General features: G+C 41.5%; 1 protein-coding gene across 1 annotated transcript in view; it reads left to right on the top strand.

Moving 5' to 3' along the window:
- The window catches only part of pde11a (phosphodiesterase 11a), a 362,109-nt gene that overhangs the window by 320,301 nt on the left and 16,737 nt on the right, over positions 1 to 25,071 (top strand). The gene's annotated exons all lie outside the window — the stretch shown is intronic.

Raw genomic sequence — 25,071 nt, 5'->3', positions numbered from 1 at the left:
TTTTCCCCATAGAATCAAATTAGGCCAGAATTATAGAAAAACTGAAATCTGTTTAATCTCCAAGGTTTGCCAGGTAACCAGTTGGTGCTTTTATTTCACTGACATCAAGGTGGAACCTCAGCTTTAAAATAAAATCATTTTTAGATTGATCAGACAGGGCAACTAATTGAATTATGAACCTGGATATTTTCTGCAGTTTTCTGAAAACAATCAAGAAGAAGTGAGCAAAGAAAACATTTCTCCTGTAAAAAACATGTCAGCTTCACTAAGCCAGCAGTTGTATCTCTGTGAATAGGCAGTTCTCACAATTTGATACTTTCAAAGCACAAATGATCTCCCCCGTATAATGAGTTTGGCCTGTAGCTAACAGTGAATTAGTTCCATGTACACTCTAATAGGTTTGTGAATCTCAGTTAATAAATGTTAGCACCGTAGGAGCAGTCTGCTCTTTTGCCATTTCTATACAGCGCAGGCAATTCTAAACATGATGGTGCAATTAATTGTCCAAGCCAAAAACACAGAATTGGTCAACTAAAGCAATCAGCAAGTTGACAAACCTATGACCCAACTTAGCTATTACTGAACAGAAAATTGTCTATGCTTTGGGCAAACGTTTGTGAAATTGACCTTCCTTTGCTGGTCACTTCGTATTCACGTCATGTCCCTCAAGGTACTGGTCTATCATCAGATCCAATTTCATCACCTCAGTAAGTTCTCACAAACATTTAAGCTACTACTTCCTTGTGAAACCTTTGTGAACATTGAAATCTTCTCATTAAAACTTTTTGTTAACAATTTTAGCTTTTCTTGTCTAGCAACCAGCAGTTATCTGCAGGAGGATCGAATCCAGATTTGTATTATGCAAATTGAATTCAGATGATTTCACAGCACAAAATCTTCTCTCCTTGGATATGGTGTAGAAGCTGCAGACCTGCTCTTATGCTACTAAACAGCCACATTCAGAAGCTGCTACCATTTGGCCCTGGCTTCTTTTATTTTAACTATATTTCCATGAAATATCTACTTTAGTGGTTAGTGATTTTTTTTAAAGAGAGAAGAGGGACCCGGGTTCAATTCCCTGCTTGGGTAACTGTCTGTGTGGAGTTTGCACATTCTCCTCCTATCTGCGTGGGTTTCCTTTGGGTGCTCTGGTTTCCTCCCAGTCCAAAGATGTGCGAGTTAGATGGATTGTCCATGCTAAACTGTCTCTTAGTGTCAGGGGGACTAGCTAGGGTCAATGCATGGGGTTATGGGGATAGGGCCTGGGTGGGATTGTGGTCGGTGCAGACTCGATGGGCTAAATGCCCTCCTTCTGCCCTGTAGGATTCTATGATTCTATGAGAGATTGATTCTAACCCCCTTTGACTGTCAATCGAAGATTTCTAACTGGTGAGTGACAAAAGCCTGGCTAGAAATATAAAAGAGCAACATCAGCAGTAAGGCTATTTTAATGGTCAATACAAAGAACAAAACAATACAGCACAGGAACAGGCCCTTCGGCCCTCCAAGCCCGCGCCGCTCCCTGGTCCAGGATTGAATCCTGAATCCAGGATCCCCGCCCAATTTTCCAGCCTATCTACATACTAATATCCTATCCACCGAGCTGTCCCTCACAGCTACGATGCTTTGTTCATTACAACCTATTAACTCACCCCCACCCCCCCATTACAGACCATGTGATCTCCAGGGAGAGGCGAAAACCCAGAGTGAAAAACCCCAGGGCCAATATGGGGAAAAAAAACCTGGGAAATTCCTCTCCGACCCCCTGAGGCGATCGAAACGAGTCCAGGAGATCACAATGGCCCTGATCGGAAAATGCTTCCCAACCCTAGTCATTTCCACTTCCACGAACACCATATGAATTCCCTGCCCCCGAGACAGGTTCCCAACTATCCGCAGTCTCGCTCTGTACTGGCACCAGCAAGATGATCATAGAATGAAGCCTTGAAACGAGAAACAAGGAACAATTAGCCCTCGCCGCTCCCTGGTCCAAACTAGACCACTCTTTTGTATCCCTCCATTCCCACTCCGTTCATATAGCTGTCTAGATAAGTCTTAAACGTTCCCAGTGTGTCCGCCTCCACCACCTTGCCCGGCAACACATTCCAGGCCCCCACGACCCTCTGTGTGAAATATGTCCTTCTGATATCTGTGTTAAACCTCCCCCCCTTCACCTTGAACCTATGACCCCTCGTGAACGTCACCACCGACCCGGGGAAAAGCTTCCCACCGTTCACCCTATCTATGCCTTTCATAATTTTATACACCTCTATTAAGTCTCCCCTCATCCTCCGTCTTTCCAAGGAGAACAACCCCAGTTTCCCCAATCTCTCCTCATAACCAAGCCCCTCCATAACAGGCAACATCCTGGTAAACCTCCTCTGTACTCTCTCCAAAGCCTCCACGTCCTTCTGGTAGTGTGGCGACCAGAACTGGACGCAGTATTCCAAATGCGGCCGAACCAACGTTCTATACATCTGCAACATCAGACCCCAACTCTTATACTCTATGCCCCGTCCTATAAAGGCAAGCATGCCATATGCCTTCTTCACCACCTTCTCCACCTGTGACGTCACCTTCAAAGATCTGTGGACTTGCACACCCAGGTCCCTCTGCGTCTCTACACCCTTTATGGTAATACATTGGCTGTCTTGATAGATCACACCTTGCTTTGTCATATCTTACCACTTGTTACTACCAGTTTGCATGTTTTATCATACTTGGGGGCCTGGAATGTGTTGCCGGGCAAGGTGGTGGAGGCGGACACACTGGGAACGTTTAAGACTTATCTAGACAGCTATATGAACGGAGTGGGAACGGAGGGATACAAAAGAGTGGTTTAGTTTGGACCAGGGAGCGGCGCGGGCTAATTGTTCTTTGTTTCTCGTTTCAAGGCTTCATTCTATGATCAACTTGCTGGTGCCAGTACAGAGCGAGACTACGGATAGTTGGGAACCTGTCTCGGGGGCAGGGAATTCATATGGTGTTCGTGGAAGTGGAAATGAATAGGGTGGGGAAGCATTTTCCGATCAGGGCCAGTGTGATCTCCTGGACTCGTTTCGATCGCCTCAGGGGGTCGGAGAGGAATTTCCCAGATTTTTTTTCCCCCACATTGGCCCTGGGGTTTTCACTCTGGGTTTTCGCCTCTCCCTGGAGATCACATGGTCTGGAATGGGGGGGTGGGAGTGAGTTAATAGGTTGTGATGAACAAAGCATCGTAGCTGTGAGGGACAGCTCGGTGGATAGGATATTAGTATGTAGATAGGCTGGAAAATTGGGCGGGGATCCTGGATTCAGGATTCAATCCTGGACCGGGGAGCGGCGTGGGCTTGGAGGGCCGAAGGGCCTGTTCCTGTGCTGTATTGTTCTTTGTTCTTTGTTCTCTTTGTTCTTTGAACCATAAAAACAACAATGTGCCAATATGCCACCTTTAACAGAGTAAAACATTGTAAGTTGCATCAAAGGAGCATGAACAAAATTTAACACTGAACTGCACAATAGGATTTGATTTATTATTGTCACATGTATTAGTATATAGTGAAAAGTACTGTTTCTTGTGTGCTATACAGACAAAGCATACCGTTCATAGAGAAGGAAACGAGAATGCAGAATGTGGTGTTACAGTCGTAGCTAGGGTGTAGAGAAAGATCAACATAGTGGTGAGGTAGGTCCATTTAAAAGTCTGATGGCAGCAGGGAAGAAGTTGTTCTCGAGTCGGTAGGTATGTGACCTCAGACTTTTGTATCTTTTTCCTGATGGAAGAAGGTGGAAGAGAGGGTGGGTGGGGTCCTTAATTATGCTGGCTGCTTTTCCGAGACAGCAGGAAGTGTAGACAGAGTCAATGGATGGGAGGCTGGTTTGCGTGATGGATTGGGCTACGTTCAGGACCTTTTGTAATTTCTTGCGGTCTTGGGCAGTGCTGGAGCCACAACAAGCTGTGATACAACCAGAAAGAATGCTTTTTGTGGTGCATCTGTAAAAGTTGGTGAGAGTCGTAGCTGACATGCCAAATTTCCTTAGTCTTCTGAGAAAGTAGAGGTGTTAGTGGGCTTCCTTAATGATAGTGTCGGCATGGGGGGACCAGGACAGGTTGCTGGTGATCTGGACACCTAAAAACTTGAAGCTTTCGAACATTTCTATTTCGTTCCTGCTGATGTAGACAGGGGCATGTTCTCCACTACGCTTCCTGAAGTCGATGACAATCTCCTTCGTTTTGTTGACATTGAGGGAGAGATTATTGTTGCCGCACCAGTTCACCAGATGCTCTATCTCATTCCTGTACTCTGTCTCGTCATTGTTTGAGATCCGACCCACTACAGTGGTGTCGTCAGCAAAGTTGAAAATCGAGTTGGAGGGGAATTTAGCCACACAGTCATAAGTGTTTAAGGAGTATCATAGGGGGCTGAGAACACAGCTTTGTGTTGAGGATGATTGTGGAGGAGGTGTTGTTGCCTATCCTTACTGATTGTGGTCTGTGGGTTAGGAAGTTCAGGATCCAGTCGCAAAGGGAGAAGCCAAGACTCAGGCCACAGAGTTTGGAGATGTTTCGTAAGAATAATGGTGTTGAAGGCTGAGCTATAGTCAATAAATAGGAATCTGACATAGGTGTCTTTGTTATCTAGGTGTTCCAGGGTTGAGTGCAGGGCCAGGGAGAAGGCGTCTGCTGTGGACCTGTTGTGGCAGTAGGCTAACTGTAGTGGATCCAGGCAATCCGGGAGGCTGGAATTGATTTGTGCCATGACTAACCTTTCGAAGCACTTCAGAATGATGGGTGTCAGAGCCACCGGACGATAGTCATTAAGACATGCTGCTTGGCTTTTCTTTAGTACTGGGTGATGGTCAGATAGGTGACCAAAAGCTTGGTCAAAGAGGTAGATTTTAAAGAGCATCTTAAAAGAGAAAGGAAAAGAAGAGAAGTTAAGGAGGTTTAGAGAGGGAATTCCAGAGCTTTAGGTCCTAGACCACTGAAGGCATGGCCCTCAATGATGGAGAAATGAAAATAGGATATTGAACAAGAAGCTGGAATTGGAGGAGCACAGAGATCTCTCAGGCTTGTAGGACTGGGGGAGATTATAGAGATAGGGAGGGATAGGCCTGGAGTGTTTTGGAAACAAGGATGATAATTTTGAGGCGTTGTAGTTCAGTAAACTTCCAGGAGCAATGAGTGAACGAGACTTGAGGTAAGTTAGGATATGGACAGCAAAGTTTTGGACTCAAGTTTATGGGGACAGTAGACCGGCTAGGGGAACATTAAGGTCTAGACCCTAAGTTATTTAAATAATACTTCCTTTTCACTGAAATAAGATTTACACTAATTCAAAATTTAGTCATTTTAACCTAATCTTACACCTAACTTTTAGAAAAAAAGAACTAGACTTTTAGCTCCTGTGAGGCGTGGGAATAGAAGTGAGTGGCTGTGGAATTTTGCACCAATGGCCAGTGTACCTATTCCATACGTCCATGCCTGCCCCTGAGCCATCTATAGGTCTATTAAGGAGTGTTGTCAGAGACTGGGGATTTTCCTGTCAGCCTCCAGGTTCCCAGAGTGGTGGGTGACAGTGCACCTGCTTGGAGATGGCCTCCCAGTGGTAGATCAGGCCATTGCTCCAGGCAGTACTGGAGGCTGTCCCTGTCTGGGTTGAGAAGCTGCTGCAGGCAATCACGTGGAGAGGACACAGATACAAGAATGACTAAAAGAGGTGATGTAGGTTATTAAAGCCCATTTCAAATAAGGATTTATTTCCAGAGCAATAGAATTGAAAAGCAGAGGAGCTATGTTAAACATGTGCACTTGGTTGGAACACACTTAATAAGAACAGTTTTGGTTTTTATTATAAAAATGATATAGAGACATAGGAGATAATACCAGACAAATGACTAGAATGATGCCAGAACTGAATGGCAAAACAGGATGGGGCTCCTTTCTCTTAAAAGGAAAAGACTGAGTGCATTAGGAAGGGGGCTGATCAAGGTCTTTAAAATTATGAATTGAAGGGGTTTGACAGAGATAAAAATGGATGATGCTGGAAGATCCAAGCCAGTTCGTGCCCCACACACTCCTCATGGCTCCACATTTTATCCCTGCCAACTCCTGGCCCTTTCATGCCCATTCACCCAGTGTTCACTATGAACAGAACAGTTGATGCCAATCATAACAATGGCTTCTGTGAAACTGCTTTGAAAAAGAGCACCCATTCTTATTTTTTGGGGAAAAATGGTGCCCTATAACAGACCATTAAAGTATCAATAATGGAACCTTTAAGCACTTGATACATCTTAACCTAGTGCAGATAAACATTGAGGCATTGACAAAATAGATCAAAAGAAAAAACCCTCATAGGGATGTCAATCAAGCAAAGTCAACACTTCTCTGATCTTGTGTAAATAAGTTCACTCACACACTCCTTTTGTAAGAGTCTGGGTTCTGCTCAATTAACATCTCTATGGGGTTAAAAGTTGCTCTCTCCCCACAACCTGTCACCTGCATCTCCCCATCCTGCTGACACCAACTTTCCTTGCATTTGTATTTGCTTAAAACCTATATCATTTCTGCAGGTCTGATGAAAGATCAGCAACCTTAAATGTTAATGGAGGTCCTCACCCCACAAATGCCATCTGACCTGCCGAATATTTCCTGCAATTTCTGTTCCAGTTCAGATTTACAGCATCTGCCGCATTTTGCTTTAATAAAGGGTTTGGCAAGGTAGATGGAGAGAAATATAATCCTGCTATTCAAGAAAGGAGAGGAAACAAAGAATGACAAGCTATTAGCCTGACATCAGTGATTTGCACAATGGTGCAAACTATTATTAAGGAAGTCTTAACAATGCATTTAGAAAATCGGAGTATGATCAGACAGAATCAACATGGTTTCACAAAAGGGAAATCAGGTTTGACAAATTTATTTAAGTCTTTTGAAGGATATCTAGTCGGGTAAATAAAGAGGAGCCAGTAGATGCAGCATGTATTGATTTCCAAACGTTATTTGAAATGAAGCCACACAGAAGGTTTGTATGCAAAACAGGGGCTCATGGATTTGAGAAGCAGTCTCAGGATAAAGAGTTGATTATTTAAGACTGAGGTGAAATGAAATTTCTTCACTCAAAGAATTGTAAATCTTTGGACTTTGAAATTCCAGAGGACTTTCAGTGCTCTACCTTTAAATAGATTTAAGGCTAAGACGGGCATATTTTTGATCAGATAAATGCAAAATACTGTGGATGCTGTGAAACAAAAACAGAAAAATGTTGGAAAATCTCAGCAGGTCTGACAGATGCTGTCGTATTTTTGATCACTCAGAGAATCAAAGGGTATGGGAGAATGGAGTTGACGCCCAAGATCAGACATGATCATACTGAATGGCAGCAGATCAGGCTTGGGAGATCCTATGGTCTACTCCTGCTCCTATTTCTTATAGAATTCCTACAGTGCAGAAGGAGGCCATTCGACCCATCACACCTACACCGACAACAATCCTATCCAGGCCCTTTCCCCATAACCCCACGTATTTATCCCACTGATCCCCCTGATACTAAAAGGCAATTTAGTACGGCCAATCCATCTAACCTGCACATCTTTGGACTGTGGGAGGAAACTGGAGCACCCGGAGGAAACCCACACAGACATGGGGAGAATGTGCAAACTCCACACAGACAGTGACCCGAGAATTGAATCCAGATCCCTGGCACTGTAAGATAGCAGTGCTAACTACTGTGCCACCGTGCCGCCCCTTACATCCTTAAGATGTTTCTACTTACAGGTTCGATCAGAATTAGGGGTCATGAATGTAAGGTAGTCACAAGTAAGCCCAACAGGGAATTCAGGAAAAGTATACTTACCCAGAGAGTGGCCAGAATGTGGAACTAGGTGCATTGAGGGAAGCTGGAATATATGAGGGAGAGAGGAATAGAAGAAATATGTTGATGCAGTTAGGTGAAGAAGGGTGGGATGAAGCTTGTCTGGAGCATAAACGCAGCTTATCTCTGTAGGGAAGTATTGCTTGATTCTTTGCAACAGATATTGGCTGCAAACTTCAAGCACTGTGCTGGCATTATGCAAGACTAAAAGGGGAGGGGAGGGCTTCTTCATCTTCTCAGGAGGAAAGAGCACATGCATTTTCCAGGCCGCTCTCCAACTCTCTGTGAAAGATTTCCAATGGTGCAGGATGTGATTTACTGTACACACACATGACTCAATAGGCCCCACATGTGAATTGGAAAATACACCATAATTGAAAGGGCTGCCTCAGTGAATATATGTGACCATGTCAAGGGGACCCTGTCAGTAAATGACTGGTATCTTGGCAGCAGCCACGATGCATGCACTTGGCACTACTTAGCTGAACCTACCATCTTTGGCAAACCAGAGACTGGTTACTTGGGGACTAGCGATACCCACTTTAAATCTGGTGCCTGGGTCCTATCTGCCCCCTGACCACATCTATAATAAGAGCCATGCTGCCACCAGGAATATCATGGAGCAAACCATCGATAATACTGAAACAACAGTTCTGCTACTGGGACTGATTGGGAGGGTGACCTCTTTACCGGAGTGCATCTCCGGGTTCAAGATAATCAGTTGTGTCTTCCACACTCTCACTGTGAAGGGAAAGCCTTTACCTTTAAACATTTGAAGGGAACCTCAGGAAAAGGAGGAAGAAAAATAATAATATAGGCCTCTGTCATTCTGAATGGATATAATATCACAATCAAACAGTTGTGAATCATCAGAATGCATTCTTCTGCCTAATTCGATAAATGGATATTCACCTATGAATGGGGAGAGTGCCAGTTTGTGTGCTTGAGTAATGTGCTCGCCATAGTTAAATAGCTAGAAGTATTTGGAAACTGGAAGAGGTAAGTGTGGGGCTGGCAGCATTGATAGGTGTGTGCAGATGTTGGGCATGAGTCCTGATTACTAATGAGTGAGTAATGGGAGTGTGATCGTTGATGGTATTGTGGGTAGGAGATGTTATGTGAAGATGCATTCACTGACCTTCACCACTGGGTGGCACAGGGCACAGTAGTTGGCACTGCTGCTTCACAGCGCCAGGAAGAATTCCGGCCTTGGGTGACTGCGTGGAGTTTGCATGTCCTTCCCGTGTCTGCGTGGGTTTCCTCCGGGTGCCCTGGTTTCCTCCCACAGTCCAAGGATATGCAGGTTAGGTGGATTGGCTGTGCTAAATTGCCCCTTAGAGTCCCAAGATGTCTAGGTTAGATGAATTAGCCATGGTAAATGTGTGGGGTACAGGGATAGGGTGGGTGAAAGGGCCTGGGTAAGGTACTCTTTCAGAGAGAGTTGGTGCAGACTCAATGGGCCAAATGACCTCCTTTTGCACTGTAGGGATTCTATGATCTATGCTATCACTCATTGATTTGATATTTGATTTGACTTATTTGATTTATTATTGTCACATGTATTAGTACACAGTGAAGAGTATTGTTTATTGCGTGCTATACAGATGAAGCATACCATTCACAGAGAAGGAAAGGAGAGAGTGCAGAATGTAGTGTTACAGTCATAGCTAGGGTGTAGAGAAAGATCAACTTAATGTAAGGTAGGTCCATTCAGAAGTCTGGCGGTGGCAGGGAAGAAGCTGTTCTTGAATCGGTTGGCACATGACCTCAGACTTTTGTATCATTTTTTCGATGGAAGAGGGTGGAAGAGAGTATATCCGAGGTGCGTAGGGTCCTTAATTATGCTGACTGCTTTTCCATGGCAGCGAGAGGTGTAGACAGAGTCAATGGATGGGAAGCTGGTTTGCATGATGGACTGGACTTCATTCATGACCCTTTGTAGTTTCTTGAGAGATCAGTGAACTATTTCAGTCCTGCAGCCAGGTACTCAGGGCCAGACTCTGGTCATTTATCTCCCAGGCCACCTGCTCCCATTCCCTTCTCACATTTGAGGATCACCTGGCCCCCTGTGGAAACGTGGCCTCTCTCCTCCTCTCACCTTCCATTACTGAGGCCTTTAATTGTGCACGTAAAAAGCTCTGTCCTTTGCTCCATTTGTAACTCTCTTTCATCCATCTTAGCGTTCCTGAGATTGTTTCACCAGCTACTGTGGCCCCTTTATGAAATGTAGGCTAACTGATCAAATAATGAAATAGCCTACTAAAATTAATTAATTAGCAGGACTAATACTGCCTAGAAAACTATTTTGCAGTGGGAGCCAGGGTCTTCAAGACACGAGTGATAAGGAAACTAAAATGGAAACCCAGAAGGAGAAGCTTTAAATTTTTGTTGTTCTATTTGGTATGATTGTATTGAATAATCCTTCTGTGAATGTCACTTCAGAATTAGCTTCAACTGACATTGCAACTGTTTTCATTTAACTCAGATTATGATTAATATTTCACAAAAGGTAACTTTACATTGTATCTATAAGCCACTTGAATTTCACCTTTGTGGTTTAAGATTTGGTCTACACCCCAAATTAGAAATAATCACTTCCAACCAAGATGTTGCTGTATTTTTTAATGTAGAATAAAATGTTCTCAATTCTTTGAGAGGAACCAACAACTTACATTTAAATAGCACCTCTAACACAGAAATAAAATCTCAAGGTGCGACACATAAGCATAATTGGACAAAAACCAGCCCTCAGCCAAAGCAGATATTAGGAGGAGTGATTACCTAAGCCCTCAGTAACAACCAACAAATAAACAAAGAAATAATCAAAAACACTGACTCTAGGCATAAGCGCCATGAACAGAGAATTCAACCTCGATTTTAAAAATGGTTCACTTCAACAATTCACTCATCATTATGATTCATTTTGAATGTTTGGGAGAAATGCAAATTGTAACTCTAATTCTTGACTGGAGGCACTCTGTGTTCCTTTTTTAACAGATAAAAAAGCAAGGCATACTTTTGCTTCAATTCTTATGTTTTATGGGGTTTTTTATTTGTGCTTTTCTCTGTTCCATGTTTTTTTGTTTTTCCTCTTTGTCTAATTAATATCTACTGTCATTGTTTAACTTTTCCGATTTGATTTTCTTTTCCTATTGAACTGGCAACCATCACAGAGAGAATAATTCCACATTAGATTTACATATATGCATGGATAAAATCTTGTCAAATACATTTATTCTGCCAAGTTGCAGATCTCTGATGAACTATTGAGACAGAGTAATTCCATTAACAAGCTAGTGTGACTATTTTCCCCTCTTTTAACTAAATCTGAAACCTCAGAGTGTTGAATTGCTTAATTGTAAACATAATTGACTATCAGACGAAAGCTAGTCTTTTGGTCTGACATTTTCCACACGAATGTGTCAGAAAGAAAGCAATATTACAAGTAAAGCCAAAATTGAGTCAAAACTCAAATTTGTAAATTGACTTTTTTCATAGTTTTGTATTATTTTGAATTCTTTGAAGTCTATTTGGTTTTTGTCTAATTCTAGGCAATTAGGTTCTTCCTCCGGTTTATTTGCATTTTTTCCTAATGGACTATAGTACTTCAAGGAAGACTTCCTCTTTTATTGTTGTATTTATGTGTCAATATTGGATGCATTTGTCATAACGGCACGCTTAGTGCACCATAGTGGGGGAGAGGACCCAAAAGAAATTTGCAGCGAGCTCCAAGTTGTACAAAAGTTCCAATACCAGTCAACTGAAACTTCTAGAAAAATCAATTACATGTGTTGTATTATGTGACTGCATGCCATTGTAATGTAACAGTACTTGGCAAAGCAGGTGTTAACGTGGGACTAGACAATAGCATTGCTCATGGTATGTGATATAGAGTCATATGGTGATAGATTCAGAGAGAACACTCTGAAAGCAGCCTGGTTGGAGAAGCAGTTCCATGCATGACATTAACTGGGATCCGTAAATAGTTAAAGACTAACAATAAATGGTTCATGTTTAAACATACAAGTCTCAAGATCTCATGATTGAGACATCAAAATAATTCATATTACAACATGAATCTGACTAATTCAACAATTGCACTCCCAGAATAATTACCGGGAATCCAGCCTGCTGCTCAAAATTCCCCCACCTCGTGATCTAGCTCCACTTAAGGTGATTACAATTCTGGAACTATGATACAAAACTGTGATAACAACTTTTGAAAATGGTTTGAAGCTGTTCCAAAATTTAGATAATGTAAAAGGAAATGGCTAAATATATTTCTGCTAAATATATTTTGAACATAATGTGTGAATTCTAATATTGAGTTGTATTTAAAAAAAATTTTGAACACTCCATCTGTAAACTAAACTAAAACACCAGTGTGGTGCCATCTGCTTCTATAACCAAAAATACATAGGGACAACTCCCTTTATCCCACACTGTCTGTAAACCACAGTCAAAACAATAGAATCAACTTAATGACTGATAAATAAAAGTTTTTCAGGCAGGCAAACTCCCCAAGAATATTTTGCTGCTTTGAATCTAGCAATGGTTTTCCGATAGGTCAATATTCATGACATTGTCTTTGAGCTATACAAATTGTCATGGTTCCAAAGTCCTTGCTAGGCTTATTAATCTCAGCCATTATAACTGGAAGCAGTATATCTGGATCCTAATTGATAAAATTCTTGTTGCAGATCAATATTCGACAGGCCCTGCCAAAAATCTATATAAATGGTGGGGCAGCAGACTTAAAATGGAACACACTTTTTTCAAATTCCCAGATTGTTCTGATATATTTCAGGTACCACCTCTACCCACCACCTGCTTCCCCACCCATCAAACTCTCAGTTCGCAGTGGCATCTTTTAAAATTTTGTCTCTTCCTTAATTCATACTAGCACCTCCCCTCCCCCCTCGGTTCCCAATGTGCTTTCCTCTCCGCTGTGTGTCTCAATTTGTTTTACCTTCTTCACAACCTTGCAGTATAAAAAACAGAATTGCTATACAGGGCAGCAGGACATAGGAATAAAAGCGTGAGTAAACTGTGGACTAAAATTGAAGTGACCAGGAAATGTGGATTATATGTATGTGGATTATATGTATACTGTGTGCACTAGTGCATGTATGGATTTGTAAAGATTAGTTTTGGCACTGACACTGATGGATTAACTATTTATGCTGACACAAAGGCCTATTGGACAAAATAGAAGAAGAGGCCTATATTCCTCTTCATGAACTAGATCTCAGTAAGGAAATCACACTTGGGGAGGAGAGAAAGGAGAAAATTGAAATTAACTTAGACCAGGCTTGTCCAACCTTTGTGTGTGTGTGTGTGTGTGTGTGTGGTGGGGGGGGCGGGGAGGTTCATTTCCATTTCTTTCACATTCAAGAGGTTGATGGGCAGACTTTGGAGTTGTAAAGCCGAAGGCAACTTGTGGCTTCAACAATGAATGATTTATTATTAATATAATATACATACAAGATAAGGGTCTGACATAATTAATAGGCTATTCTCTTCTCCTCCCTGACTCCAACTGAGGTCCCTTCCCATTCCAGGACACGGACACTTGATTGACTCAGTTTCCCGTGCGGCGTATCCATATGGTCCAGCCCAATCATGTGGCCCTCTAAGGATCGCCCCTTTAAAGGGTCCGCATTACCACAGGAATGATACGAAAAAATTTTTTAAAGCTTTGAGTATGAAAAGAAACAACTTGATCAAAAAAAAGCAATAAATTGATCATTTTGAAAATAGACTAATTCATAAAAATACCACTCTCCCTCTCTCTCACATACATACACTCACACTCTCCTCTCTCTTTCGCACACACTCTGCTGGTAGTGAGTCTCTTCAACCCTCCACCTGGGCCCAATTCCTTTCTCTATCCCCGTGCCTCGCAGCACCTTCTCTTTCCGGACCCCGGAGCACTTTCTCCCTCTGGACCCCACAACACCTCCTCTCTCTGGACCCCGGAGGACCTGCACTCTACAGGTCCTGGAGAACCTGCTGTCTCTCCGGACCCCACAGCGCCTTTTCTCTTTGGGTCCTGTGGCACCTTCTCTGGCCTTTACACTTGAAATCCTCTCTCTCACTTACCACCACCCGTGATTACTGCTCATCCAATTAGTGACAGCTTCTCTCCCAGCTGCCAAATTCTAGCTTTCTAAGGATGGTCATCATTTGCTTTTTTAAAAAAAAATCTGACCTTAAACTTTGACCAGTTAAATTTAATATTTTATTTCTGCAAAGTCAGTTTGCATCCTAGAGCTGATAGCTTTCTGCTCTGCTCCTAAATAGCATCTGAAAACAGATGCCACATAAGCTGCTCCTGAACAGAACTTCCTCACTGTTTTTTCTGGTGTCTGCAATTTTCTGTACCTGAAGAGGGCGCAACAATGTAAATAAGATGCAAATAAACATCCAAAAACCTGGCATTCGGGTTTCCTCCGACAGCTGGAAGCTGCTCATTCAAGTCTGCAGCTAGAGACTTTTGAGCTGCAGTTCATGTAGTACCACGTTTTAGGGACAGGCTGATATTGTCAAGAGAGATTCTTATTTTTGACTAAATACTGCTTTCTCTGTTTCAGAACTTGTTGAAAAATACTGTTAGTATTTTACATTTAATGATGGTGCCGATGTTTACTTCATTCCCACCATAGTCTGAGACGTAGCTCTATTTGAAGTAGGACAATTGGAAACATTATTAAGCAACATTGATAGCTGTTGATGCCATTCACCTAACTCCTCTCCTGAGTCACAGGTTCCTCTGCCACAGGAGGAATGCCCTCCCCTCTCCATCTTTCCCACGTAGCATAGTGCAGTATGGCCCCCTAAAATGGAAAAAGAAGCCACACAGCTTGTGTATGGAGAAACCAGTGTGCTCCACTGATCCTTGTATTTCATCCTTCAGACCCCCGTTCCGCCAACCTGTGCTTTGAACCACCGCGCCACTCTTACCAACTTCCTCCAGGGCAGAATGTAGCGGACCAAAGAGTGGCTCGGAGTGCTGTGCCAATACAGCAATGAAACAGCCACTTAACGGTATAGACAATCGAAGTTGGACAACCTGCTCACAAAACGGAAGTTGTCCCACTGCACTTGTTAGTATATGTATACGTATTTTTGAGAAATACAGGACATTTCAGAGGAGGATAAAACAGAGTGAAGGCAGACTAGCTGACAGTGTAAATATTCTAAATATAATTATACCTATGAGTCACATAGAATCAGATAACCAATTTTGCCTTGTCAAATAATCAGCCTTCTACTAAATCACATTTTTATTACAATCCAGTGGGTTTCCAGTTTTACCAGCTCTGAAGAAAGGTCATAGGGACTCGAAACGTTAGCCTGATAACCTAGGTCTCACAGCAAGTATGTCTGTGTTAACTAATTTTGAAGCGGGGGTTTACGTCTGTAAGAGGAATATTGCTTGAATTGGAATATTGTATCGTCCTGTTTACGTATTGTTCAATTGTTATAATTAAACTGTATTGTTAAATGAAGTTTGTTTGTTAAAAGCTTCCCAGTTTGTCAGTAAATTCACGCCTGGAGTGAAACATCTTCATACTAATGCCAAAATTTAAAATTGTTGGGGTTTAGTCTAGCTTCAAAATATACCTTAGGGTTTCTGGTTTGTTCCCAAAGGAAAGCAGAGGCATAACCAAGTTCCAAGCCCAGTGCAGTACAAAGAGCTGGAACAGTCTGTACTTTCATTGATACATTTGTTGCAAAATGCAACACCTACAAAAGCTTTTTCAAGAATCTGCCCACCTCAAAGAAAATGACAGAGAGAAGCCAAATGTATCCTAGCAACTACAGCCTGTGTAAGAAACGTTGCTACACAGTCTTAAAGAAGTAATGTAATTTAAAGCAGTAAATACAAGGAAAAGGTGGGAAAAAGCCATGGGCAGCAAATTAGAACAGACCCCAGAGAGAGAAGGCAAAATTATGGGTGGCACAATGGTTAACACTGCTGCCTCACAGTGCCAGAGACCTGGTTAAATTCCAGCCTCCAGTCACTGTCTATGTGGAGGTTTGCACGTTCTCCTTGTGTCTGCGTAGGTTTCCTCCGGGTGCTCCGGTTTCCCCTCAGTCCAAAGATGTGCGGGTTAGGTTAACTGGCCATGATAAATTGCCTTTTAGTCTCAGGGTGACTCGCAGGGTAAATACATGGGGTTACGGGGATAGGGCCTGGGTGGGATTGCTGTTGATGCAGGCTCAATGGGCCAAATGTCCTCCTGCACTGTTAGGATTCTATAATTCTATGATTGCCTTGGGCATCGAAAGATCCCGGAGAGAGGGCAGCTCCACTGAAGGCAGCAGGAGTACCTCGAGGGTGTGCAATAGAAGACTTCCGTGAGAAGGCAACAAAAGATCCCAGAGGGAGGGTAACAAGAGAACCTAGAGTGGAGGCAATGAGAGAATGAACAGTTGGTTGTCCTTCAAGATTGAATGCTAAAGGAATGCGCAATCACCCAGCTACATGAAGAAAAGAAGATTGTCTAAAGCAGCAGAATGGAAGCACAACAGAATAAACTTGAGGAGACTTTGCTGAATTACAGGAATTCTCAAGATGACACAAGTGAGCTTCACGAAGAAAAGGAGAACCTGTTGAAAGACCATCATGTGCTACAAGAGTTCCTTAGGTCAAGGTTTATTCCTCTGGAAAATTACAATGAGACACAAAATGAATTTACTGTCTCTCTGATCTGGAACTCACTGGGAGGGATTTTTCAGCCGCTCTCGCCCAAAACGGAAAATTCCCCCAGAAGTCAACGGACCTTTCTAGTGTCTGTCCCTCGCCCACTATGATTCCCGTGGCAGGAGGAATGGAAAATTCGTCCCACTGCCTGAAAGGGTGGTAGAAGCAGAAACCCTCATCGTATTTAAAAATATTTGGATTAGGTACTTAAAACCAAGGCGACGGAGCAGAAGCTAGATGGGGAATTAGACTGGATAGCTCTTTTTTAGGCTGGCTCACACATGATGGACCAAAAGGTCTCCTCCTGTGCTGTAAATTTTCTATGTTACTGCACTCAGAAAGAAAGCCTTTTCAAGATGCGTGAAACGCAAATGGAAAGAACCAGCAAGTCAGAAAACGAATGCAAATAAAATTGAGTTACCTAAACGTCGTTAGCTGGATTTTCAGAGCCCAAGAACTATAAATGGCCCACAGGACATTGTTTGACACTCTGATCTAGAATCCCTTAAATCTGAGGTAAATAGCTTTTATCAAATCAGCTATAATACTGCAGCGAGTCTAAACATTAAATAATAGATTTTAAACATTTATTATGGCATGCTAAATGCACTTCCCATGTTTTTGGTTTCCACAAATGGTGGTAGCTACACCTCACAAATTAACCATAATAATATCTGGCCTCGATGAAAGTATACTGGATACCATTAATTTTAATATCACTTAAAATTGCAGTACCTGCCTGTTTGTCCAAAAGCACCTTATAAATAGACAAACTGAAAAACAAGTCACCTCACATACATTAAAAGAATATTAGTATAAGTAAATGAATTTTTGTTGACTTTAATATTTTTATTCGTTCTTAATTTTAACAATACAGTACTAACAATCTAGAAATATAAGTAACAGTTTCTTCTCTACCCATTAGAAATTCTAAATGTGCATCTCCAAATGCTGATTAATTAGAAGCTTGAACATCTACAAGAGTAATTATCTGTGAAAGAAAGCAAATGAGACACAGGCAAAGCAAACGTGACTCTAATGGGGGATGAGGCTAAGTAATCCTTGTCATTGTTACTGTAATAATCAATGATTTTTTTTAATGCTTGTAGTAATCCTTTTTGAGAACTATATGTAATATTAGTATTGATTTTTGTTTGATCTGGGTAGTAAAATTTCATTTCGGAAATGACTAACCACCACGTTTAGTCAACAGTGAATGGCCAGTTCAGCAATTGCCTCCCTCACTGTTAAACTGTTTCCCATAAATGTCTTTATTGCTTTTGGGTGAAGTTGGGTGAATATTAAAAAGCTTTCAGGGGGAAAGAAAAATGAGATATTTGGATCATGCAAGGTAGGAGTCATGATTTATTTATGAGCGCGGTTTAATTTTTTTTAAAAAAGGACTTTAATGAGGTGAGGTGGAAAGGGAATCATTAAAGCATGCTCTCTATATGAAAACTCACTCGAAATGACAAAACCATGGTTAACCCATGGTAGAATAACTCGGGGGCGGGGGGGAGGGAGGGTGGATTCACTGACTCCTCAGACTTTTCCAAGCTTCACAGCTATGCTGTTTTGCTATTCGCCTGAAACTCACTTTCAAGAGCTTAGAAGCAACCAGCCACATGTTCAGTGCTTTACTGGTGTGGCAAATGAAACCTTCCTTATTAAATGTCTTTTTTCCCTCTAATTATCTTTTTTCTATATCCTTCTCTATAGACAGGAATAGAGTTTCCTATCTTCCCAGAATGATTGGGACTTCCCAGTCACTGACTGTAGCATTCAGCAACACTGCAACCCTCCTGTATACCAATAGTAAAAATGCATTTAAATTGCAATCTTGTTAACCACTGTAACAAACTTATTTTTTGGTGGTGTCCTATATGACAGGCCTTGGTCATTTGCCTGGGCTTCTCAAATCTAACAATATGTACATTATATCAGAATGAAAAGGCAACAATAGTATTCATCATTCCTGATCAATGCTGACTTTTTATGCATACAATGACTATAAACAAAAATTAAAATCAATGTGGACAATATAAATGACAGTAAGTTCTGAGGATAATCCAAATTTAACAGTAATACTAATGATAACAGCAGAAATTTCAATTCTTAGCTTGCCAACCATTCAAATTCAGTTTTCTGAATAAAATATATTTAAAATGATCTTTGGGAAGCAATTCATACAGGAAAGTTTATCTGGATGCGTTCTTAGCTGTTTCTATAAGGATGGGAAGAAGTGTCCAAAAAATGTAACTGTCAAGATAAAGGACCAAACTGGATATTATGCTGAGAAATTAATCTATGTAGCGCCACCTACAGTACAATAGAAGTCTTGCACTGATTTGCTGGTTCACACAATGTTACCAGCCACTTCCAGTGCAACCTCTTCAAAATGGTACAGGCCTAGCACCCCCAGTGTGTGTGCAAGACACCTCTGATGCATCACTACCCTAATGACACATGCTCCAACTGGCTGATGCAAAACCAGGAGATAGCAGGAGACCTAGTTTGGAATATACAGGTCCAGACCACAAAATTGTACATCACTCACTAAAGAGATGTTCTGCTGCATGATGGGCCCCAAACCAAGGTTGTTTAAAGGGCCACTCGACAAATTGCAGGTGCATTGCATTTGCTTAGGCAGAGTTGGTGGAGGAACCAAACTGTTCTTGAAGATGGATTTTGCCAGTTGCTGAATATGCTCAAAGAGGAGAAAGAAGTACCTGATCCCAGTATTGACATTATAACTATAAATAGAGAAAACATTACAGCAGTGGAAAATAGTAATACAGACATCGGCAGGACAGAAGTAAAATCCATACAGATCAAGATAAAAGATAATAAAGGATTAATCACACTAATTGCGTGATTGTTTACAGATCACCGGATAATGATAAGGGAGGTGGGGGAAGAAATATACAAACAAATGGGGAAATTAATTTTAAAAAAGAACAGTTATATGGGTGATTTCATTACCCTGATACTAACTTGCCAGAAAAGATAAGTAAAGAGGATGAGGGAATAAAGTTCTTACAATGTGTACAGTACTTCTTTCTAACCAATTCTGGATCTAATAATGGGAAATGAGCCGGAGCAGACAAAAGAAGTGCAAATAGGGGAACATCTAGGAAATAGAATCATAATAGTATATGCTTTAAGATAATTATAATTGAGAAAAACATGAGCGTAATGAAGATCAGGGTAAAAAATTGGACAAAAGCTGATTTTTGAGCGGCTGAGGAAATAAAATGGACAACAAATCGTCAAAAAATTATGTCAAGCAGCAATGGAAACGCTTTAAAACAATGTTCGACATATTCTAGTAAAAAACAAGAACATGGTAAACACCAATAAGTCACCATGAATGAATAAAGGCATAAGGAAGAAAAATAAAGGTAAGCATTGAGACACACACTAAGTGCATGGACAGCAGGGGACACATGATAAGCAAATATATAAATAGATTGGAAGAGAAGTTAAACAAGCAGGAGGACAGAGAGGGACTGTGAAATCAAATTATCAAAGAGCATAGAAAAAATAGTCAAATATTTTGCAGACACATAAATAAACATGGGAAGTTGTGACAGGAATAGGTCCACTTAATGATGGACATGATAATTTCACAGGCAACGATAGAGATATGGCAGAAATATTAAATAATTACTTAACCTCAGTATTTTCCAGTGACCTGGAGAAGTGGACATGACATCGGATGATGAGGTTAGAAATGAGATAACTACGTTCAAAATAAAAAGAGTTGACATTTTAAATGAAACTTGAAGAGTATAAAACCCCTGCTCTTTATAGATTACATCTGTACATTTTCAAACAGTCTAGGGAAGAGATAGCCAAGACACTAATGTACATTTTTAATAATTCACTTGGGAAAAGTGTCGTGCCAGAGAACTGGTGGATAGTTTATGTTGCAGCTATATTTAAGTAGGAAGATAGAATCTGTCCAGGGAACTGTAGCCCAGTCAATTTTACATCAGTGGTAGGAAAAATAATGTAATTCCGACTAAAGGAGAAAATGGAAGCACATTTAAAAATCAAAAATATAATAATGAATTATCAGCTTGGATTTCAAAAAGGAAGGTCTTGTTTCACCAGCTGCATTGAAATTTTTGAAGTGATAGCAAAAGGTAAAATCATAGAAAGTTTACGGCACAGAAGTAGACCACTCGGCCCGTCACAACTGTGCCAGCCAAAAATGAGCCACCCAACCTTATCTGTCTTTCCAGAATTTGGCCCATAGCCCTGCAGGTCACACCACTTGAGATGCATATCCAGGCAGCCTTTAAATGAGTTGAGAGCGTCTGCCTCTATCATCTTTTTAGGTTGTGAATTCATGACCCCTTCAACTCTCTGGGTGAAAATTGTTTCCTTCATCACCCCTCTAATTTTTCTACAATCACTTTAGATCTATGTCCCCTATTTACTATCCTCTCCGCTAGATTAAAAAGTCCCTCCCCATCAACTTCACCTAGGCGCTTCCCAATTTTGTACACTTCTCGAAGACAGCCTTCTTTCTTCAAGGGAGAAGAACCTCAGCCTATCCAATCTTCCCTCAAAGCTGGAATTTTCCAATCCTGGCACAATCCTCATAAATGTTTCCTGTACCCTCTCTAATGTAACTACATCCTATTTGTAACGCGGTGACCAGAACTGCACACAGTACTCAAGTTGTGGCCTAACTAATGTTTTATACAGTTCCAGTATAACCTCCCTGCTCTTATATTATATGCCTTAGCTAATAAAGAAAAAGCCATTTTACCAACCTGTCCTGCTACCTGCAGGAATCTGTATACATTTACTCATTATCTCGCATTCCTTCTAAACCTCTCAGTATCCTCCCATTTATTGTGTATTATCTTGCCTTGTTTGACTTCCGCAAATGCATCACCTCATGCTTCTCTGGGTTGAATTCCATTTGCCACTTTTCTGCCCACTTAACCAATCCATTGATATCTCCCTGCAGTCTACAGCGATTCTCCTCACTATCAACCTAGCAGCCAATTTTTGTGTCATCTGCAAACCTCTTGATAATTCTCTCTACATTTACATCCAAAACATTAATATCACAAAAAGCAGGGGACCTAGTACTGAGCCCTGGGGAACCCCACTGGAAACCGCTTTTCAATCAAAAGAACATCCATCAACAATTAACCTTTGTTTCCTACTTTTTATATCCAATTTTATATCCAGTTTTATAGCATATAATTGGAAAATTATTTTCAATATAGATAAACGTGATGTATGACATTTTTAGCAAGAAAAATAAGGAGTTTGCATCCTACTTAGAAAATCAGAATCTATATAGGGTAGAGGAGCAATGGAATCTGAAAGTACAAATTCACAAATCACTGGAAATAGTAATACAGTTTAACAAGGCCAGAAAATGGCAAACCAATCATTAGGGTTACCCAATATTTTGTTTAAAAAAGTATAGAGGCACTGGAGTGGGTGCATAAAGGATTTAAACGGATGATACCGGAAATGCAGGGGTGTATGTATCAAGAAAGGATGAACAGCCGGGCATCTTTTCTCTTCAAAATTATTCAAGGTTTGGATGGAGTAGACATGGTGAAAATACCTTCAGAATATAAATACAAGTCCCCGACAGCAGAGTTCATCTATGACCTCGCCCTCCGGGGAGCTGACATACAAACTATCCTTTCTTCCTGGTCTGTACCCAGTTGTACTCAGTGGCTCACCAGGTGCTTATCCTGACTGTATACTGGCCTCTAAAGTTCTTGCAGTGCCAGCATCTGAGATGGTAGCTGTGAGTGTCAGATCAAGTCTTCATTACTGTTGTGGTGTTGCTCATCTCCGTTCTGGCTGCAATGAGGCTGTCTAGTTGACAGTTCTTTGGATATCTGAATGTTATTCAAGCAGAAGGGGAGAGCTGGAGTGAGGGAAGAGGGGGAGAGGAGGCAAGTAGGCAGTCCATGGTCAGATGATCTCCAGTTTCCATCCACTTCATGCCACATCTCAGGATGAGGGTAAGGAGTGAGTTGAGAAGAAGCAGAGAGCAGTCACTTACCACCTGGATGGACATGGCAACGCCTCAACTCTGTCTGAAAAGAACAACCCTTAATTTTAAAACTGTGCCCCTCAGTTCTGAACTCACCCACAAGAGGAAACATCTTTTCCACATCCCTGACACCCTGAAAACTGAAGTTTTACTTTAATGTTCAATTGCTCTCGTAATAAAGGTTAGCATTTCATTAGTCTTCTTAATTACTCATTTTATCTGCAAACTAACCTTTTGTGACTCATGCATTACAGCACCTAGATCCCTCTGCACCTCGGAATTCTGCAGTCATTCCCCGTTTAAGTAATACTCTGCTATTTAAAACCAAAAGAGAAAATGCTGGAAAATCTCAACAGGTCTGGCAGCATCTGTAAGGAGAGAAAAGAGCTGATGTTTCGAGTCCAGGTTGACAAAGGGTCATCTGGACTCTAAACGTCAGTTCTTTTCTCTCCTTACAGATGCTGCCAGACCTGTTGAGATTTTCCAGCATTTTCTCTTTTGGTTTCAGATTCCAGCATCTGCAGTAATTTGCTTTTATTTTATTACTCTGCTATTTAATTCTTCTTGCCGAAGTGTACATATTATATTCCGTCTGTTAGAATTTTACCCGAGTGATGTAAAGATGCATTCACTTAATTTTGACCACCAATGTGAGGTTAGTAAAGCTTTTTCAGCGGTGCTGCCATATACTTGGAGCCAGACCCTGGCCATTCACCTCTCTTGCCACATGCTCCCGATTTGGAGGATGATCTTTGAGGCCCTCTGACCAATTCCCATAGAAACATGACCTCCCTCCTGGGCTCTATCTGTGGGAGAAGTACCGTGTCACTGAACCAGGGAGCCCTCTTTCTGGCCTGCTGTGTCATTTCCTTGCAGCTTTAGGGCTCGATCTTACAGCCTCATCCGCCCCGTTGTTCAGGTTCACACCCATTTTCTCGTCTCCCCCAATTTTATTGGCCCTGTTCTGCTGGTAAAATCAGCTTCGCCCAGAAACGGTGCAAAGTGATTTATTCATTAATGTCATTAGTGACATAATGATTGGTGGGGGGGGGGGATCTCTACAAACAGGGAGTGATCGGCGGGAGGGGTGGCGGTGTCCGTTGGGCGGGTGATGGGGTTAGAGCGGCACAGGGAGCGATTGGCGTGGGGTGGGTCCTGATGTCTGGGGAGAAGGTTGGCAGGAGATCCCCCAGTGCATCTCTCGCTGCAAGAATCGCACCCAGGCTCTTTTGCACTAAATGCCATTAGATTGCGACTCGTTGCTTGCCAAAAAAAACAGTACAATTCTCTCCCCTTTTCTCGCTCGTTCGGCACTGAGAATGTTTTCATAAGATTGTGCCCTTAGTCCTGCAAGGTCGTTTACCAGCAACCTTCAGTTCATGAGGACAACTTCCCTTTAAGAGGGAGTCTGCTTTTTAGAAGAGAAGGTTGGCTGCGCCATGTGATTTCAGCACAATATATGCAGCAGAGGGTTGAACAGCAGATGCAGCTGGAGGTACAGTGAGGGCGGAGACAGCATGGAATCTGCTCAGTCCTATGCTCCAGCACGCAGATGAGGTACAAGCCCAAATGTAATGAAATTGGTATGGACAGTCTGTGAATTGTGATCTCCTCGCCTGAAAACCAGAGTTAGCCCATTTATCACCCCAGCTGTCCAAAGTGCCATTCCAGAAGGCGTGTGGACTGCATGAAATTATTTCCCTGTAGCTCTATAAAGAAGTATTAAATGAAGTTAATTACAATAAAAGAGCCAGGGATTTAATGATTACATTGGTTTTTTAATTGTATACAGAGAGAATATTATTGCATTATCTTAGTGGAGGATGAGAGGAAGGTTAACAATTTTGCCCTACAAAATTATGTAAATTAAGTGAAAACTGAAACCAGGTTTGCATGAAGTCATGGGAGGCCCATCAGTGAAATCACACCATTCATGGATCCAAAGAAAATGTTAATAATCTCTGCACTCGCTGATATTTATATAACAACTTGTATTGCAAATTGAAACCAATTACTTGGAAAACAGAAACACTTCTCTGCAGCAAACCTATTGAAGTAGACTGTGCAATTACCATGAGACGATACAGGAGTAATATATAAAAGGAACAGATGGGGTTTCAATAAGAAATGCCTAACGAAATTGGCTCCATAGTTCCAAGTAATGGCAGTAAGGAAACATGAGACCTGTTACGCTGTCAAAGAGAAGGAAATACTGCCAAGAAAGTGTGTAATTAAATTACTCTGAAGAAATCAACAAGGTATTCATCCACTTGCTAACTGTACTCTGGAGCAATGTTATAAATCAGAAGCAACGCCTGAAAGGTTTTCTCATAATTTTTTAAACATCTGAAGAGAGTAAAGTCACTGTTCATGATTTGATCTGCTATTTAAAAGGAAGTATTATCAAACTTTCATGTTGTAAATTTTGATTATATAATCATCCACTCTGTTCCCCGACAAGTACA

This window comes from Mustelus asterias, chromosome 14, assembly GCF_964213995.1.
Source record: "Mustelus asterias chromosome 14, sMusAst1.hap1.1, whole genome shotgun sequence".
NCBI classification, from domain to species: domain Eukaryota; kingdom Metazoa; phylum Chordata; class Chondrichthyes; order Carcharhiniformes; family Triakidae; genus Mustelus; species Mustelus asterias.
This window is presented reverse-complemented; position numbering and strand designations above follow the sequence as displayed.